Source organism: Myripristis murdjan, chromosome 9, assembly GCF_902150065.1.
Source record: "Myripristis murdjan chromosome 9, fMyrMur1.1, whole genome shotgun sequence".
Taxonomy (NCBI): domain Eukaryota; kingdom Metazoa; phylum Chordata; class Actinopteri; order Holocentriformes; family Holocentridae; genus Myripristis; species Myripristis murdjan.
Genome location: NC_043988.1, coordinates 32,535,995 through 32,555,798, shown reverse-complemented (window position 1 = coordinate 32,555,798; position 19,804 = coordinate 32,535,995). Strand labels below are relative to the sequence as shown.

Below are 19,804 nucleotides of genomic sequence, written 5' to 3'. Positions count from 1 at the left end.
CAGCTGCTCGGTGGCTTCTCGCGCTGTGCCATCTGCCTGCTGTAAGAGAGTCTGCAGAGAGTTTGCACCCCATCCAGAAGAAAATACAAATATTTCTGATTCCTTCCTTTTGCGTTGAGGCTTAGACGCTAGTTTGGACGTGAATCGTGACCATAAACTACTGCAAATATTCATCAAAGGATTGAATATTAATCCGAACGCACGGAGGCAAATACACCACTAAACCAGCATGATTTAATATCTACTTTCCAGATCCGAGCAGATCAAGATATTTTCCTCATATCTTCAAAATGTTATTATTATTAAAATGCTCGTCTCACAGAGGCAGTAATTCCATTTTTCCCGGTATTGTTATTATCTCTGGAGATGAAAAACAGTAATCCACTTTACTGTCGAACAACATGTCAAACTGACCTCTGAATATGATGAGTTGGAAAGTCAGCTCAGTTTTTTTTTTTATTGAAATCTTTTTTTTTTTTTTTGCATGAGGGAAATTTGATTTGCAGACAGGACAGGGCACATTAAAATCACATAACAAATCGCCACGTTATAAAGCACTGAGACAAAAGCTCTGGTGAAGAGAGAAGAGCGGGGCGGGAGCTTGGGATGATGCCCAAAAATGTGCTTATCAGTGCAAAACACAAAGTTCCTACCTGGGCACAAGAGACTACATCATTACCCAAATTACACAATCTAATTGCATAATTAATAAATATGTCCTTGATTGTTTTGCCGCTCAGCTGAGGCTCGGCGCATCAGGCTCGAAAAAGCCCTCCGCAGACTCAGCCCAAAATAACTCGCAACAGATTGAGGATCAGCTCTTTCAGTGGAAACATAATCGCAACAGAGAGTGTTTACCTCGTACTATAAAATGAAAACAAAGCTGACTACACAATGTTTAAATTGGAACACGATCTTGTGGGCTTTAACGTCGAGACGGCATGCATAGGTCTGCTAGGGAAATTAAAGTGGAATTAGGCTCGTGCGGGAAAAGCGCTGCAAGAAGCAGATTTAGCGCTCTGGAGGGAATTGGGTCACCTGATCGAGTTCCTGACCGCTGGAGATGTCCTGGAAACAAACACCCGACGCAAAAGGTAAAGGTCACCAGGCAATACAGAGAAGCGATATATGGAGAGCAGAACTACACTCTGGAAAACTAGGGGTTCAATCTGTGGTCCCTTTACGATCCAAAGCACAGCAATAAGCACTTTTAGGTTCTTTAGGGAACCCTTTGCTTTGATTGTAGCTGCAGTTTGATCCACTAAAGCTATTCACCAAGCCAATCAGAGAGCTCTCTCCCACTGACATCACCACACAAACGATGGCGGCTGATGGAAGGCTTTGTGTCCAATCAGCTTTAAGCACGGCGACCAGACGTCCCAGTTTGTCCAGGATTGTCCCAGTTTCAAGCCGGGTGTCCTGACTCCCAACAAATATCAGTAAAACCCTAAAATGTCCTGGTTTTAAACATTCGCCACTAAAATGTTCCAGTTTTTTTGTGATTTACACCCGCAACTCAAAGTGAACATACACATATTATATACTGAAAATGTTCAACCTTTTCTACTCAATCTATCAGTGCCAGGGTCGAAGCGATCCGACCTCGACTTTTGACACTTCAACTCCCAGAAGGCAGATTTTGCGAGCAGATCCCGACAGGAACGTCTTGCTCTACAAGTTTCGTTACGCCATCTTTAAACAAACACAGAAATGTTATACTTCAAAAATAGCATATATAGAGCATTTTCTGCTGAACCAAATGACACTCGGGTCCAAACAGTTCATTCAAACAGCCATTTAGCCTAAAATAAAGAAGTTAGTTTTCATCTTTATCTATTTATTTGGTTGCTCATCTGTCCTAAGTGAACTAAATTTGTACATTTTTTTAAAAAATAGTATGATATTTTGTTGCGTTTTTCTCATGCAAAACTTTTTATGACCTTTCTGATTACCCCATATTACAAAAAAAGGACTAAAACTAACAACGTAACTCATAAAAACTAAATGAAAACTAGGCATTTTCAAAAGAATAAAAACTAAATGAAACAAGTAAACCTGCTTTGAAAACTGAACTAATGAAAAATGTGAACTATAATAACCTTGGTTATTATCGTGCAGCAGAACTCGTTTATTTATTACACCGTAGCTTATTGTGGCTGTGATCTTGACGTCAGTGTGTATCCACATGGGTTTATACGAGGCTCCAAATGCAGTTTCATGTTTCCGTCTGTGAAAAACACCTCCGCCCGAACCAGAGAGGTCTTGTGATGTCTGCTGCTGAGAGAACACCGCTGTGAAAACCGTCTTTTCCCATGAATAATTTCCATCTCCACTGACTTGAGGTCTGTGGGTATTCGTTCTGGTTTTGTCCTCCTCTTTCGCTGGTTCACGTTCCTCCGGGATAATGCCTGGGGAATTTGCCAGCAACCATGAAGCCATTAGTCTCCGGCGTTGGACGCTCACAGCTCTGCTCCGTGTCTTTACCAACGCCATCCATCATGAAATCATAAAGTTCAAAATGTTACATAACACTTGAGATGCCATGGCTGTGTGTTAGCCCGGGCTGTTCCTCCTGAAACGCCCACTTTTCACACACAGCTGCAGGCAAAATAGCTTCAGACTGACACTGATATGCAGACACACACACACACACACACGGTGATGTTTCTTGTGTCCAGCTGAGGGATTCGTCAGCAGGTGATTATGGCTCTCAAATGTTTGGTTTGGACATTGTGACTCCCTGTTGCAGACATAAACACCCAAAACGATGAGCTTTGTCACCAAATGCTGGTTTTTATTTTGCTTTTTCTGCCAGTTTTACGTGACGTCTCCTCACCACAAGTGGACTAGAAGGCCACAAATACACCTTCCCAGCACACGCGACGTTAATCACGTGAGAGCAAACAAACAAAAAAACTTGCTGCTCCCTGCATTCACAGTGCACTTGAGTGAGTATTTCCAGTAAAGTGTTATGAAGTAGGAAAAGTAAAAAAATCAATGTGAAGAACGGCTGCTTTCAGAGCGTTAAATTATTGATGCACTACACTAAACCCTCGACTTCCACGATTTCATGGCTGTGGTGCATCAAAGAATCGAGGTGGAGCGCTGCAGGGTGGAGTTTTTATTTATTTCTTTATGTTTTTTAACCTGCTGCGCCGGCGGCGTCGGCGTGGCATGATGGAGTACAAGCCGTATTCACAAAGATAAAGTTTTCTGCAGGGATTTCGAGCTATTTTGCCTTAATAATGCAGTTGTTCATGCAGAGTTAAATTCGGGTTGATGTGCACTGCTGTCTTGCATCGTCTCCGGTGCAATGAGGTATTTGTTTGAATCATTTTTTAATAGATTGTACTTGTTTATTGCACAGTTCTTTGTCATTTTTACCTGCAAAGACTTTAACTGATTCTCATGGAGGCGTTCAGACGTGTCCGCATTTTCCCTGCCAACCTGTAAGATGCATTTCAATGTCTGGTTCACACTCTAACTATGCAGCACATCTAATGCAAATTAGTAACTACAGCCGGAAGATACAGGTAATGCAGTAGCCAGCACTGCAGCGTGTTGGGGGGGTAGGTGGGCGGAGCTTCCCAGCATGCTTTTGGGCAACGCTGTTTGCCTCATGCTCCCTATGTAGTTATTTTGCTTGCATGTTGTTTATCGTGTGGTCTTTGTGTTGTGGTATTATTTTTAAGGATGGTTTCATATTATTTGTGTGTTATTGTCTATTCTTTCGGTGTAGCTCCATCTGCTATGCCAACTGGTGACATCCTGGCTCATGATGTTTCAAAATAAAAGGCCGAGAAGAGCTAAAGCAGTGTCATCCTTGCAGGTATGATCTTGTCTCAACTTTGATTTCTGCACTACAGTTACATTGTTTTTGACCTATTTGAATTAATTTCCTTTACTTTTTATTGTTCCTGTAGTTTGCTGAGACTTGATGTGATTTGGTTTGCTACCCGGTTCCACCCCGTCACTATTCGCCATCTTGACTTCTGTGACCTTTTCATGAACTCTTTTCTAGCTCTCGTCTCATTCCAGTTCTGTCATCATTCTGCAAATAAACTAAACCTCAGCCTCGTCTGTTTTGCACGATGCAGATCTCCGAGTCCGCTGCAGCGGGAGCGGTGCAGGCAGCCGGTCATACCAGCTTCTATGTGATGTCAAAATATTTTTTCTGGGAGATAAACAGCATGAAAACAGTCTCCTGGCTCCCTCCCGGGTGAGGCCTGCTGTGACTCCTGGGTTCTGTGCAGCCGTGAGTGGAGACGCAGGGGGAAACACAGCGCTGACCTCATGCTTCTCAAATGATCAGTGACGACTCGGGGTGCCTCTCCTCTTCTTTTGATGCTGGATGAGGTAACTGCGAGCCAACACCTCCGCGCCTCCACACCGGGCCGGCCGACAGCGCCGCTCGCCCAAACGCAAACCCGGGATAACAGAGCCGCCCGGGTTTGTTTAACACACGCTGTGAACTTTCCAGACTGACAGAGAGCGTTAGAGGAGAGAGAGCGAGATGAAACATGAGTTTAAGTGTTTTTGCTGCATTCCCAGACAGCTTGTGATTAGCTCTGTGTGTGTGTGTGTGTGTGTGAGAGAGAGAGAGAGAGAGAGAGAGAAAGAGCCAAGTTAAGGTTATTACTTTCCAACGTGAATAATGATTACTGTGTTTGTTGGCTTGTTTGTTAGCTTGTTTAGTGCAGGCGGAGATGTTATTTGTGTTGAACAGATGGGTTTAGTCATGTAAGAATAATCTTGTTGTGCCAATAAAGATTATTGGATTGAATCATGGGAAAGACGGGAAGCGAGAGAGAGAGAGAGAGAGAGAGGAAGAGGGAATGTCAGACAGACAGAGAGAAGATCAAAGCAGTGGCAGTGTCTTTGTGTGTGTGTGTGTGTGTGTGTGTGGACAGAGAGGCTCTCATAGGCTCTTAGGAGGTTAACAGCGACAGAGCACAACCACTGGACTTCTTTGAAGATGAGAAAACACACACACACACACACACACACACATACTCTGATCCACAGTCAACAGTGCGCTTGGCAGGCGGTGCGAGTGTGTATCAGGTGTCGGAGTGTGTGTTCTGTGTTCTGTGTTCACTTTCACGTCCTGACTTCTGTTGTTTTTTTTTCTCTTACTTTGTTATAACTACAAACATCAGCCGTATAAAGACATAAATATATAAATGTAACCAGCCTGTTGGGCCACTTCATCATTTGCTCCAGTGCTCCATGCTACAAAAAAAAAAGAAAAAAGAAAAAAAGAAAAAAAAAAGAAAGAAGATACACACTGGCAAAAAAAAAAAAAAAAAAAAAAAAGATATAAGACTATAAGATAAAAGAATAAGAAAAATAACCTTTTGGTCGTAAAAAAAAAAAAAAAAAAAAAAAAAAAAAATGTGTCCCTTAACTAAACTTCATTTATTTCATTCATTTATTCATTTATTAAGATTTACACATTTAAAAAATTAAACATTAATAACTCAAAATAGTTGATGTAGCTAGGTTTGTATCTGGAGCTATTTTAATGCTAGCAGCTGATTTTTTTTTTTGGTGCACTGATTTTTAGCTGCACACAGTCTGCCACACGTCACACCTCCCTTCCACACAGAAAGTAGTCCCCGCTACTTCAAAACAGTAGCTGTACATTTTTATTTCACAAATCTACAGAAAACAGTCGGTTTTCTCCCTTTTGACACAATTCCAGTTGCCTGTAGTGTGTGTTAAAGTGTTAGCATGAGGACTGACAGTTTAAAAATTCTTGTGAAAGTCTTCGACAAGCATTTAAACAACAGCAGAAGAATTCTGAGGTCGATCCAGCATCACTGACCTGACATTTAAATCGATCAGTTTATTACAGAAAAATACAGTTTTCTCGTCAATTTTTTGTGAGTTTTTAGTTGTTTTTTTCTCTATTTTTTTTTCTAATATCGCATTCGGTTTTATGCTCATTTGTTAATCGCCTTTTTCCCGTGTTTCTGGACAAAATTGAGTGAATTTGTCGATGCAGCCTCACTGATCTGACATGTAAAAACTCTGCAAACTGAAGATCTGTCCTCCACTCTTGCGGTCGCCATCACAAGCAAAAAGGAAAACTTTACACCTCCCGTAACACAGGCTCTCACAGCGATACACCAGTGTTAATTTTGTCGACTATTTTTCAATTTAGTTTTAGTCTTAGTCTTGTGTCAAATGCCCTTATTAGTTTTAGTCATATTTAGTCAACTTGTATTCTTTTTTGTTTAGTCACGTTAGCCGACGAAAAGTCTTGGCATTTTAGTCTAGTTTTAGTCAACTAAATTACAAACTATTTTAGTCTAGTTTTAGTCAACAGTCTTTTTTTAGTCTTTGACCCACATCATGTTGGCTTTTTTTTTATTTAACAATATGTTAAATTATTATTATTATTTTAAAAATGTAAATTGCTTATCAAATAGACCTAACAATTCAGCTACCAATGAATGAGCAGTAGTATGCATGTGATAACGTAGATTGAAAAATAATCTGAAGTGATACCTCTTCTCTGAATAGACAAGCTAAGCCAGTGTGCTGCTGTTAGCCAGTGAAAATAGAGTGGAGTGGCAACTCTTCGCTTTATTATACAATCTATGTCAGTGCGCTGCTGTTTTAACTTTGCTCTCGCCGCGCTACGCTTCAGACAGCGCCACACACACACACCAGCGCAGGAGAAAAAACTAACGCGCATCCAATGAATGCACTTTTTGGATCGTAATTGTAAGTCTATGACGAAAAAGGATAGACACATTTTATTAAGTTTTTATTTAATGAAGTAGATTTCGTCTCATCTTTTTTTCGTCAACAAAAAATGCAAGTTAATTTCGTCACAGTCAGTGTTTAAGAGTATTGATTTCGTCTCGTCTGACGAAATTAACACAGCGATACACCCTCCTTTACAAGCAGCACCGAATTCTTGTGGTTTTGAGAGTAAAAACTAGAAATCACAAGGCTTTGGGCAGAAGAGGGCACGCGGGGACATTTTGACCGTAGTGTTATATAATGTTCGTGTGTTCCTTTACATGCACTGCGTCTTGGCCAAACGCAGCTAAACGCCCAGCGGCGTGAGCGCCGTCTGAAGCCGCGGCCGCGTGCAGTTGACGCTCCGCCGGCTCGTTTGACATTTGACCGTCGCGGCGGTCATGTGAGGCGACTCCACAACATGTTTTGTGCTGCCGCGAGAACACGGCGTGCTCTCGACGGCGAGGACAGCACAGCGGAGGAGCGCCGAGGGAAGCCAAACAGAAACAGGCGGTCATGCAGGCGGTCAGAGTGTTTACCTACCCGCTGTTTGGAGGAAGGCCTCAACCCGAGGTGGGGCTGACTCCGACACTGAGGGAGACAAAGAGAAGAGGATCATGGTTAGTGTCAAGGAAAAAATGTACACAGACATATTCAATATTTCACATTGTGTGTAAACAGAGTCTGTTTTTCTGCCTCTGCTGAGCAGGAATGTAGTGGAGGCTTGACAAAAAAAAACAACAAAAAAAACAGTGAAAAGAGAATGATGGGATTTTTTTCTGGGGTCTGCATTAAACCATCTTTTTTTTTCACATCTACAGAATATGATTTGTGCACCAGGGCTTTTTTTTCTTTTCTTTTTTAGCTCCACAATACTTCATTATAATGCCATACCGCCTCATTTAACCTGCAGCTGCTGCAATTTGGATGTATCAGTTATCCATAATCACGATTTCGGTACATTTTCATGTGCAGAGTGACATGATTTTCAATTCATCATGAGCATTTACAGTAGGGCTGGGTGATAAATCAATATTATCGTTAATCGTCCTCCAGTGGAGTCATATTGTGATGGTTTTGGGGATATCGTCACACACAATTCTGCAGCCTGATGATGCAAATTTTCATTTTTTACTGTGATTTTAACACCACACCAAACATTAATATTCATAAGCAGAGGATGAACATTAATTTGGCTATATAAGGTGATTTTGTATACATTATTGTGATTATACAGGATATTAATATAGAAAATGAATAAATAAATAAATTCTGAAATCATGATACAGTATTGATTTCCTAATTTATACACTAAGTGGCATCTTGTATGATACAGAAACACTTTTTGTTGTGTAATATTTCTGTTTTTTTTTTTATTATTATTATTTCATAATGCATGCATGTGTGCACTATGCCATGCAAATAAAACTGAAATAAATTTGAATGTGATAATATGTTGCCATGTTTCTGCTCAATATGGGATCTCCATGAATATGAATATGTCATATACAACACAGCAGATGACATTTATTGTTGCTTTCCAAACAAAAAAACAAAACAACAAAAATAGTCTACATTCAAAGCTTATGTTCTAGTAAACAGCATCATGCAATTTTCATGAATGTGTGTGTGTGTGTGTGTGTGTGTGTGTATGTGTGTTAGAGTGCAGATCGGGCCGCATAGTTTTTCCAAGAGCACAGTAACCGAGCCTGACCCGAACCCCACAGGCTTGCATTTTTTTTTTTTTTTTTTTTTTTAATGTCCAAACCCGAGCCGAGCCAGAGAGAGAGTACTACAAATTAACACTCAAGTAGAAGTACTGCTGTAAAAATCTACTGAAGTAACAGTAAAAAGTCACTCCTCTGATGAATATGTACTCGGAGTAAAAACCACCAGGTAGCTTTTTTAAAAACAATGACTTTATCAGATGAAACTCTAAAAGGACGAGCGCACAAAGTTCAAACTAGATTCTTTTGATTGGAAATTTGAAAATTTAAAGATAAGTTGCACCATAATATGTAAAGTCAGATTATTACTCTTCTAGTCTTTGCCAACTGGCTGTTTACTGTGCAAGGCCCCACAGTCTCTCAGGTTATGAAGGTGTACATCCTGATGCTTTCACACAGCGTGTAGACTCTGTACTGGATGTCATTCAAATGCAGCTAAGTAACTTCAGCAAAGGTGCACTTCGGTAAAAATAAAATTACTGACTTTTACAAATACTCAAAAAAGTACAATAACACAGAAGAACTACTTCATTACAGTAATTTAAGTGAATGTAAGAAGAACCTCCACCTGTGACATTTACAGCCTGAAATATCCTACGTGTTGCCTTCAGTGTCGTCCCGTAAACTCCAGCACTGCACAGGAACAGACAGCTGGTGCATCGTTTTTATTTATTTTACACTCGAGTTTCACTAAAATGACGCCAACATGACCGAACCCGACCCGAACCTGAACATGATTTCTAAATTTCTGTTCGAACCTGGCCCGCCCCGTCTGGTCCCACCTCCCACACATCCACCCCAGTGTGTGTGTGTGTGTGTGTGTGTGTGTGTGTCTGCCTTTCCTGGCCAGGACGGACTTGTAAAAGAGATGCTATTCTCATGTGGTCACTTCCACAAAAGTTAAAGAAGTGAATGAATAAAGAGGGATGTAGGAACGTTCCAGGAGGGGAAATAAGAGCTGAGCAAATCACTGAGTTTGATTCCCTGTTTTTTTTTTTTTTTTTTCTCGTTGTAAAACGAGTGCAGGCGATACGAGCGTCACCCAAACGCCGTCAGAGCGAAACGTAAAGCGGCTGCATTTCAAGCGGCGACGAGTTTAAAGAGGAACGTGTTGGACTTTGTTGGAGGAGACAAAGGAACAAGGAAGCTAATGAGTCTTTAAGAGGCTCGACACGCAGCTCCCCGAGGCCTCATTTACACACACACACACACACACAACCAGCAGGAATGGTAATGAACTCACACACACACACACACACACACACACACACACACACAAACACTCTCGCTACCCCCTGACCTCCTCCTCCTCCTCCTGCTTACACAACCACAGACACATTGCACACAAACACCCACACGCACACACACACACACACACCTTCTGCGCCGACAGTGTGTGATCTCTCCTCGCTCTCCCTCAAACGCGCACACACATTCACACATGAAAAACGCACAACACACACACACCTCGCTGGCACTGACAAAGATATGGTTTGATATGGTGATTCTCACTCTTTTGTTCTCCCACTCTCAAATGCCCACTGACACACACACACACACACACACACACACACACACACCTACACCCTGCACACACACATTCTCTGTTTTCTTTATCGCTGCCACACACACACACACACACACACACACACACGCACACACCCACATAAACACCAGATTAATGCACACACCAACAAAACACTCTCTCTCTCTCTCTCTCTCTCTCTCACACACACACATACACACACACACACACACTCACTTTCTCCTGTAAGCAGGTGGTTTGTGGCTCTCAGAGTGATGCAGTGGTTCTCAACCTGAGGCTCAGGGTGCCCCGGGGGGGTCATGAGGTAACACGGAGGGGTCGTTGGATGGATGCAGCAGAGGGGAAATGTTTTAATCCCGCAGGCGACTAAAAAATGATTTCTGACCTCGTTAACGCGGCAGATACACACCTTCACACCTCACCTTGTGAGGAGGACTCAATTCATTGTGTCGAAGGCTCTTGTTTCATTCATGTGTTCCTCTCATGACACTGAAGCTCATTTAATTAACCGACCTGGACAGAAAAACATAAATCCACGTGCAAATCTGCAGGCACGGATCGATCAGCTGATTCAAGATTATGACCGAGGACAGTTTGTAAATCTGAAGATTCAAAATTCACGGGTTTGGTGTGTGAGGCTGCGCAGATTTGCACGAGGCTTTATGTATTTATTCATACGATATGACCCCGGTGGGTTCAGTAAAATATACACATTTGCAGTATATGTTTCTGTGAAATATGTCATCTCTACATGAATATCTCATATGTGGGGGTGACATGTTTACTGTTGCTTTATTGGCATGATAAATACCTGCATGTGAAATAATGAATAATAACTAGTCAACTAAAATAGCCTGACAGTATAATATAATAATAAAAAAGGTACTTTACACTCCTCAGTGTAAAATAAAAGAAATAATTTTTTTAACATCTTAGAATCCAGGGCTGTGTTAGTCTCTTCTGCACGCACAACATCACAACTGCTTTCTTTGAGGAAAACAAATCTCAAGACAGAGGACGGATGGAAGCCATTTTTCGTTCTTGCAAGTGAATTTTCCCACGGTATGCGACACCTGAACACACGCTGATGCCATAATAATTTACTTTTAGGCTTGCCGCTGTTTGTGCAGGGATTTGCACTAGTGGTGGGCGATATGACGATATATATCAGGTACAATAGAAAAATGTCTATCGCATTTCTATCGCCATTTTATCAATTCAAGCGAATTTTCACAGTGTCGGCTAATGTGAATGTGTTATTGTTGTCACTTGTCGCCAATATGCACTCAGATTATGAAACAAACAAGAATAAAAAATTATTTTCACAAAGAAGATACCATTCTGTGGACTCTCCGTTTCTGGTTTTGCGACACTACACTGCTTTACGTTATTCACATGGTACCACACATGCGGGAATACAACACACAACAACACACGCGGGCAAGCAGAGACATGAAAACATGGAGGAGGAAGAAGGCTTAGAAAATGCATCATTCTTGCAATTGCAACCAACAGGAAGCCCAAATCGAACTGTGCCGGTGCCACGCCCACCCGGTCAGGTCTGCCGGATCTGACAGGTGAGCGGCACACACCTACTGCCATATATACCTTTCATTATAAATCAACTTTTGTTCATACGCGGCTGCAGCACCACAACGGACAATGACACAGACAACATGGTTGATTATTGACTGCGCAATGCGGCCATTCGCCGGTAATCGCAGCATCAGGCGAGCCTACCTACTGGTTTACATATGCAAGTACAATACATGTGTATTTGCTTAGACCCCCAATATTAGACGAGGGCATTTTCTCAGGGCATTTTCAATGGAAAAAATATCGTCTTATATTCGGATGAATACGGTATGTTGTATAATACGTTTTCAAGTTATTCTATGAAAAAATATAACGTGGTATATCGTGGTATATCGTTATCGTGATATAAAATGGTCTATATCGTGATAGAAGATTTTTTTCATAACGCCCACCCCCAATTTGCACAGAAAAAAAACAGAAGTAAAACCGTAAACGAAGAATGTGGCGTAGCTCATGGATGGAGACGAGAGCTCTGCATTGTGGATCTTCACAAAGACTAAGCTATGCATCAATGCAACAAACGCTAGCTGGCTAACGGCAGCTATCAGCAGTGTGAGGAAGCATGTTTTCCTCCAGCCAGCGACTCTCAGTCTGTGTTGGTCTCAGTTTTCATTGGCTGTTCAATCTTTGACGGACGCACGCTTAAACGAGTGGCTCCAAAATCAGCCCTGAAGGTTTTTGTCCCAGCTCTACTCTTTGACAGCTGATCCATTTAAGGGCTTCATGCTGATTGGTTGAGACAGCTCTACCTGAAGAGGGTGTGCGTGAAGGTGTGTGGCCCTTAATTGGGTCAGGTGTGCAAGAGAAGAGCTGGGACAAAAACCTGCAGGACAGGGGGGCCTTGAGGAGAAAGATTACAGTCTTACACTCACACTCACACTTACACAAACACACACACACACACACTCGCACCACAATTACAGCTATAACTCGGCAAACAAAACGGCCCCGAACCATCCAGGACTCTGCCCCATCTCAAAATGTTGCCTTGTAGTCTGACCCTTCCTGATCCACCTGAGCTGGATCCACACACTCCACAACTTCTCTATCACACACACACACACTCACTCACACACACACACACACAGAAAACATGTGACTTCACGCTCTACATGCACTCACTCACCCACTAACACGAGTGCTTGCTCTTAGCCGCACTGATCGCTGCAGTCATGCACAGTCATGCTGGACCTCAAGCCAACCTACAGCATGTGGGTCTCTACTGTTGACACACACACACACACACACACACTCAGCCTACATTCACATTCATGCAGGCACATGGCTGTTAGACCCATATAACCTCACACACACACACACACACACACACACACACACACACACACAGGCATGAGCACATTGGCCGTGTACTCATTTGCACAGGATTAGTAATACGCGTGGACGTCGTGTGATTAATTAATCAGCTCCCGGCCTGCACACGCTCACGCAGGTTAATGAAATTCACTGAGGGCCCGGACGCAGCTGTGCAGGTCCAACGTTTTAATCTTCGTCACTGGACGTCCCCGGGTCAAACTGGTCCCGTGCAAATCGGGTTTGAGTGACCAGAACCACCTTGAACCCGTGTTCATGAAGGACCAGTTTCACCTGCAGACGGCTAATGACATGCAGAGCTCGTCAGGGATGAAAATCTGCCAGATACTTATAGATCTATAGTATACTAGAAAAATATGACACTGCAAACTGCCCATCATGTTTCAGCAAAACATGCATTTTGTGATAATATTACCTTATGTGCAAATCAGTATCTTGGTAATTTGAAGGTGTATAATCAGTTTTTTGGGGGTGATGTATTCTTTTATTTAGTTACTTATTTATTTATTTTTCTTAGTTTCTTTATTTTTTGCACACATCATTCCCATCTCTGATTGAGACTTTTCTCCAGCAAAAAATGGCCTGGGTGGTTTTTATAGCAGCTAATTATGACTTACATTTTAAAATTAAGCGACCTCTAGTCCTGTAAATAATAATAATAGTAACAAACAATGGTGTAGTATTAAAGTTAGCTAGCAAATATTAGCGATTGTTCAATAATGTTTTTGTCATAATGGTTAAGGTTAGGAGAAGGTGAGGGTTAGGTTACCAAACATTAGCCAGCGTTTGCTAATATTATAGCTACTGGGTCTTGACCTTAACTCTGACTTTTTTCAAACCTTAAGCATTATGACAAACGGTTCCCTTACCTTAACCATAACATTTTCCTAAACTTAACCAAGTTTTTTTTTTTTTTTTTTTTTTTTTTTTTTTTTTTGTGGTTAGTGATTCCCAGTGTTTCCTAGTGTTAGCCAGGTTTTGCTAATATAATATATCTCCTTTAAACAGTGAATTAAAAGGTTACATAGTAACCTTTTAATTCAAGGTTACTACATATATAGTAACCTTTTAATTCAATGTTTAAATATCTGTTCTGGCATTTATTCCTTATATTCCTTATTAGTGCATATCAAATCAGATAATGTGTGATATGCATGTGTAAACAGAATAATTCAAAGAACTTGTAATTGACTTTTTTTCTTGTCTTTGTGTGTGTAATCAGCTTGTGAATTTTTATAGTGATATCTGAAAGTAAAATTTTGAACCCCTTTTATGTGGTCATAAATAGGTGATTTTCAAAACTTTCAACCAATGGGATTTCTTGGGACTTTTTTTCCCTCACTCAGGACAAACTGAGGATACAAAATCAGTTGAGTTTGCTTCTCTTGCAATTTGTCCTAGGTTGACCCCAATTTTGGCCTAAAATTACTGGACTATTAACCATTATGACAAATGTCTCCCTTACCTTAACCACAACCTTTTCCTAACCTTAACCAAGTATTTGTGTGTGTGTGTGTGTGTGTGTGTGTGTGTGTGTGTGTGTGTGTGTGTGTGATTAGCAATTTCCAGTGTTCCCTGTGTTAGCCAGCTTTTGCTAATATTAGCCAAATAACATTAGCTACTGGGTCTTAACCTTACCTCTGACCTTTTTCAAACCTTACCCATTATGACAAAAGTTGCCCTTATCTTAACCATAACCTTTTCTTAAACTTAACCAAGTTTTTTTTTTTTTTTTTTTTTTTTTTTTTGGTTAGCGATTCCCAGTGTTTCCTGTGCTAGCCGGCTAGTGAGCTAACTTGTGAGCTAACAGCTAGCTCGTTCAGGATTTGGTCCTTTGTGTTGTATTAGAGAGGCTCCTTCGGGTCACATGTGTTATTAATTTAAGAAACACTCCTGTTGGTCGTATTTGAGGGTTGGAACAAACGAACCATGTGTTCTTATGGATCGGAGGACAGACGGGTGTGGTTAATTATGGGGGCGGTGGTGGAAAACAGCAGCATTTTGGGTGCAGTTCAGTCACAAACATAACCACAGAGGATTAAAACGATCAGAAGAACAAAATCTGAGAAAATAATGAGGTGGATGATGTGCACAGCAGCATTCGATGAAGCATGTGGTTTTATTTCTCTACAAAAACTCATACAAACTCTCTTCCTGTGCTGTTATCAAGGTACTGACTGGTGAGTTTCTGACTTTCTGGTTAATCCGGTGAAAATGCGTCACATATAAAACGCAAGATGTTGGGTGATAATTCCTTGATTACATTAAGGCTCCGAGATAATTCCAGTCCCGTGGGATTAGCACTTTAGTTTTCCAGGGATCCTGCAAACACACAGAATCATCGCTATGAAAACACACATATAATCTCTCTCTCTTTCTCCCTGTCACACACACACACACACACACAAACACACATAGACACTCATGATAAGCAATAACTTTTTTCAACCTTCATTTTTTCCAAAGCTTTCACGCTCTTTTTTCTTGCTTATGCACACAAATAAACTGCATTCATAATTAGGTTTCCAGGGGAATGTATTTTGTGGATAATGTTTGTTTGTAATGTATCACAAAAACAGCTGTAATCCCCTAATTTCAAGGCCGCACTAGCAATCAGGTGGGGCGGCAGATGGGTCAAACAATCGATTTTAATCCAGGCTATCCGGGTTTGGTGCTCGTCCAGTGCAAAGCGACACTGGTGTTAATTTTTTACAAATATTACATATGCACTGCAACCAATTGTTTTTTATGCCTAAACCTAACTGTTACCTAACCTTAACCATGCACTTTTGGTGGCTAAAGCAACATAAATGGCTAAAATGCAATGTATCTGTGAAACATTGTGACACAAGTCTAATCCACGACAAAATACATTTCCCCGTCACATGAATTAAAAATGCAGTTTAGTTGTATGGAAACATAATTTTTAGCAGACAGGGTTGGTACGGGAATTCACACCTGAATGCAGAAGTATTAAAGCTTCATTGTGAGCACTCACACTTACATGCATTCGCAGCTCCTGTCACTAAACTCGTACGGCTCATTCCAGATGATGATGCAAACGAAAGTCATGAATCTCATCGGATGGTTCTCCTAAGGAAGTGCACAGATTTGAGGCTGCACCATGACTCCAGTCGCATTGGGTTCAGCATTTTAGTTTGATTGGTGGGTTGGGTCAGATTGGATGAAATTGTCTCAGGTTCAGGTTCAAGAGAGCAGGTGCGATCCAAACTGTGAGGGAGTTGTGGTAAAGATCATTCCTGAGGAGTAGGTTGAGAGAGAGAAGACTTTATCATTCAGTTTTTCCCGGCCAGCCTGGAGTTCAAAGCAGCAGCGGGTGAAAGTCACAAGCCGAGCTGCGTATCCTCTGCGGTAACCGCCGCCACGCCTCCCGTTATCTTGTTAATTCCTTGCGAATCGGTGAGCAAACACACCATTCATAAATGATGTGCCTGCAGCTCGGCCAAAGCACCGTGGATTCAAAACCAATCGCCGCATTCTCCTGTCATCATTCTGTGTCAACAAGTGAATCAAATCAAATTCTTAGCGGGAGGGAAACTCTGTGTCGGCGGTCGAGAGTCGGGGTTTCGAATGAAAGCCGCGGTTTTCTGAGACGCTTTTATTCTGTGGCCAAAACAAAAGTGTTTTTCCTTCGGTTTGCAGCTGTCTGACTTTTTTTTTTTTTTTTTTAAAAACTCCGCCAGACAATTGCTGTGACCTTTAGAGGAATATTACGCTGTGGAGAGGAGAGCGTCGCGGTGGCTGTGATTGAACACATTTTTGATCGGAGGAGAGGGAAGAGGTGAAGAGACGGTGGGGCGAGGAAAATGAGAAGCGGGGAGAGAGAGAGAGAGAGAGAGAGAAACTCTTCATATCTTCCGCATCAGATCTCAAAACCAGCGGGACACTTTGGTTTTGGACATCTCATCCCTCTCTCGGTTTTGTTATCTGTCAGTGGTAATTGGTTTTGGAAGACTCACTTCAGCTGTGAGGGAGAATAGCTGCAAACTCTGATTACTGCACACACTCACACACGGCGAATACGCGTTACTGTCCATCAAGAAGGAACATAGAGAGAGAGAAAGAAAAGAGAGTTGAAAAGTGTGTTTTTTTTTTTTTTTTTCATACAACCCCCCTCCCCCTGCTGAAAATACCAGAAAAGAGGCTGGTTGCTTGGTTACTCACAAAGAGGGAAAGGGGAAGACTGTGTTGGTGCGTGTTTGTGTTGAACAAATCCAAATCTTAAAGCTGACTGCTATCACAGAAAACTGGGCCACACCAGGCGATCAGATCACCGGCTCACAACAGGGGAGCTGGAACAATCCCAGAGGAATGAAAATGAGACGTTGTAAAAAATTGTAATTAACATGTGAATACAAATTTTCACATAAAAATGTAACACATAAAAAAAAAAAAAAAAAAAAATAGTAGATTCTTGGTGACAGATGCCTGCACAAAGTTTGCAGCCTCCATACATGAATCAATCACAGAGAGCCTGAAAATAGAAAAAAACAAAAACAAACAAACAAACAAAAAAAAAAAACATTTAGTGCCCTGATTGTGGAAACTGGCTTTCTGGTTTACAAGGCATTTGGGAATTCAGATAACTGCCCCTACAAGGCAAATAACCTGATGACTAAAGTGCACGAGCATCGCCTGGGTCTGACACGTAACCAGACTCTGTTCTTACTGGGGCTGCAACTAACGACTGCTTTCATTGTCGATTCATCTCCTGTTTTCAATCAATCGCTTATTCATTTAGTCTATAAACTGTCAAAAATAATGACAAAGTCTCATGGGACGTGATCAGAACCCAAAATGATGACTTGAAAGCTTCCTTTGTCGGACCAGCTTTCAAAAAAAAAAAAAATAAGAAGAAGAAAAAGTGTTACATCAGTAGGCGGGACATACAGAGACTGCAGCATGTGATTGGTCGCTGACAGGAAACTGAATAGAGCTGATTGGAGCAACTTTCTGTAACGAAAAAACACAAACATATGTACGATAATTATCAGATTTGTACGAGGACTTTGCCCTCTGTACGATTTACGATCAATAATGCCAAAAAGTGGCCAAACGGATGATAATTTTGGGGATATTTCACACAAATAAAGCATAAATTAGGCCTAACTTTATTTCCTGACTGCTGATTCATGATCATTTTTTTTTCTTTTTAACGTTTCACAAATAGTATTAGAGGAACCTGATTCTAGATCTGTGTTGGGAGGAAACACATTCAAAAACATCTCTCAAATATCCAGACAATCATTTATCCAGTTATAGAGCATAGATCATTCCTTATGCGTGGCTGTATCTTCATCGTATTGTTCTACTTTCACCTTGTATTGCAATTTTCCATTAAAAGTGCTACATAAAGGAAGTGGGGTGTGATTTGATTTAGAGTATGTGAGTACGCGGTGTCAAACAATGTGGTTTCTTACCATACATACAGTATCTATATCTATATCTTTTTTTATTATTATTATTTGTACAATGATTTTCTTCTTCAGAGGACATTTCTGATCGTGAAGAACTCAGAGACGACTCATTGTTCCTTATGTTGCTGACGGTATGCTCACAATTAATTTCAATTTCAATTTTGATTTTTTTGTATAGTGTGAAGTCATAACAGAAATGATCTCGAGGCGCTTCAGAGGGGGGTTGAAAGATGGGAAAAACAGGAAAGAGAGAGGAGGAAAGAGCGCATTACAGAACAGAACAAAATTAATGTTGACACCTAAACTGATCGTCAATCTATGATGCCAATATGTGACATGAGTGAGAAATTTGCTTTCATTTTGAATAGTTGAAAAAGAAAGATATCCACTCCGTGAACTCATGTGGGTCAGAGCTGAGGTTCATCCCCTCGCCCTCGTGACACCGAGGCGACCGTCCGTCGTCTCACATCGACCTGCTCGCCCGTCCCAGAGGGCGGCGAGGTCACATGGGCTCTCAGGGCGGATCAATCCTGTGATAGTAATGAGCTCTGAGGTGTCGGGGGGGTCACGGCACTCCTGCGGGGAGAGTCAGCCGCCTCACAGGTCAAGGTCAACCGGGCGACCTCTCTGCGGTGTTGACAAACAGCATTAACATGAGCCGCGATGTCATTGGTTAGAGGCTCAGGCGTGGACTTAGTGACACCAGTGAAGTGGGTCAGTCAGAGCTGCCGCATGTGTGTGTTTCTCGATGTGGGCACGGCTTACGTCTGAAATACCGCTGCACTTCCACTACTGGGACTAGTTTGGGAGAAAATAATCAAGGTTTTCTCCTCCTCTAAGCCCTCGGAGTTTATTAAACCTTTATTTATTCAGTGGATTTTCCGACACCAATTACATCCAACAATGCTGCGCTTATTTCGAGTTGGAACTGCTTTGAAAATGAGCTCTGGCTTGTGAAGGAATGTCGGAAATTTAAGCATCTTTTCACGGCCGTTTCTCTGATTTCAGCGCAGGTGACGCCTTTTGTTGTGAAGAATTGAACCAACAGCAGTTTTTTTTTTTTTTTTTTTTAACTGCTTGAGCAAATAGCGCTGCACACTCTTTCGGTTTCCCCCTCGAGGAAAATTCGTTTCCTCTTGTTAGCGTCCATTTTCCAGAGTTGACACAGTGAATGCCACGTCGTCGCAGGCAGTGACTTCCTCTGAAAAAACTCCCAAACGTCTTCAGGTATGAATCTCACCTGAGCCGGTATTGTTTTTCTTTTTTTTCCCCGTCTGTCCTCGGCACACTAACCTCACCTTGAATCCCGCTCGGTGCTAAATTCAGCAAGAGCAAACACTCGGAGACCTGGCTGATTGCCTGTGACTACAGCCGGTATTAACATGCGCATATTTACAAGGGACCCCCTCTGT

At 41.6% G+C, this 19,804-nt stretch overlaps 1 protein-coding gene across 1 annotated transcript in view; it reads right to left on the bottom strand.

Annotated features, from left to right (window-relative positions):
• The window catches only part of rasgef1ba (RasGEF domain family, member 1Ba), a 130,349-nt gene extending 123,031 nt beyond the window's left edge, over positions 1–7,318 (bottom strand). The window contains exon 1 of the mRNA XM_030059877.1: positions 7,297–7,318. The gene's annotated coding sequence lies outside the window, so the exon portion shown is untranslated. The remainder of the gene's footprint in view (positions 1–7,296) is intronic.
• Between the last annotated feature and the right edge of the window lie 12,486 nt (positions 7,319–19,804).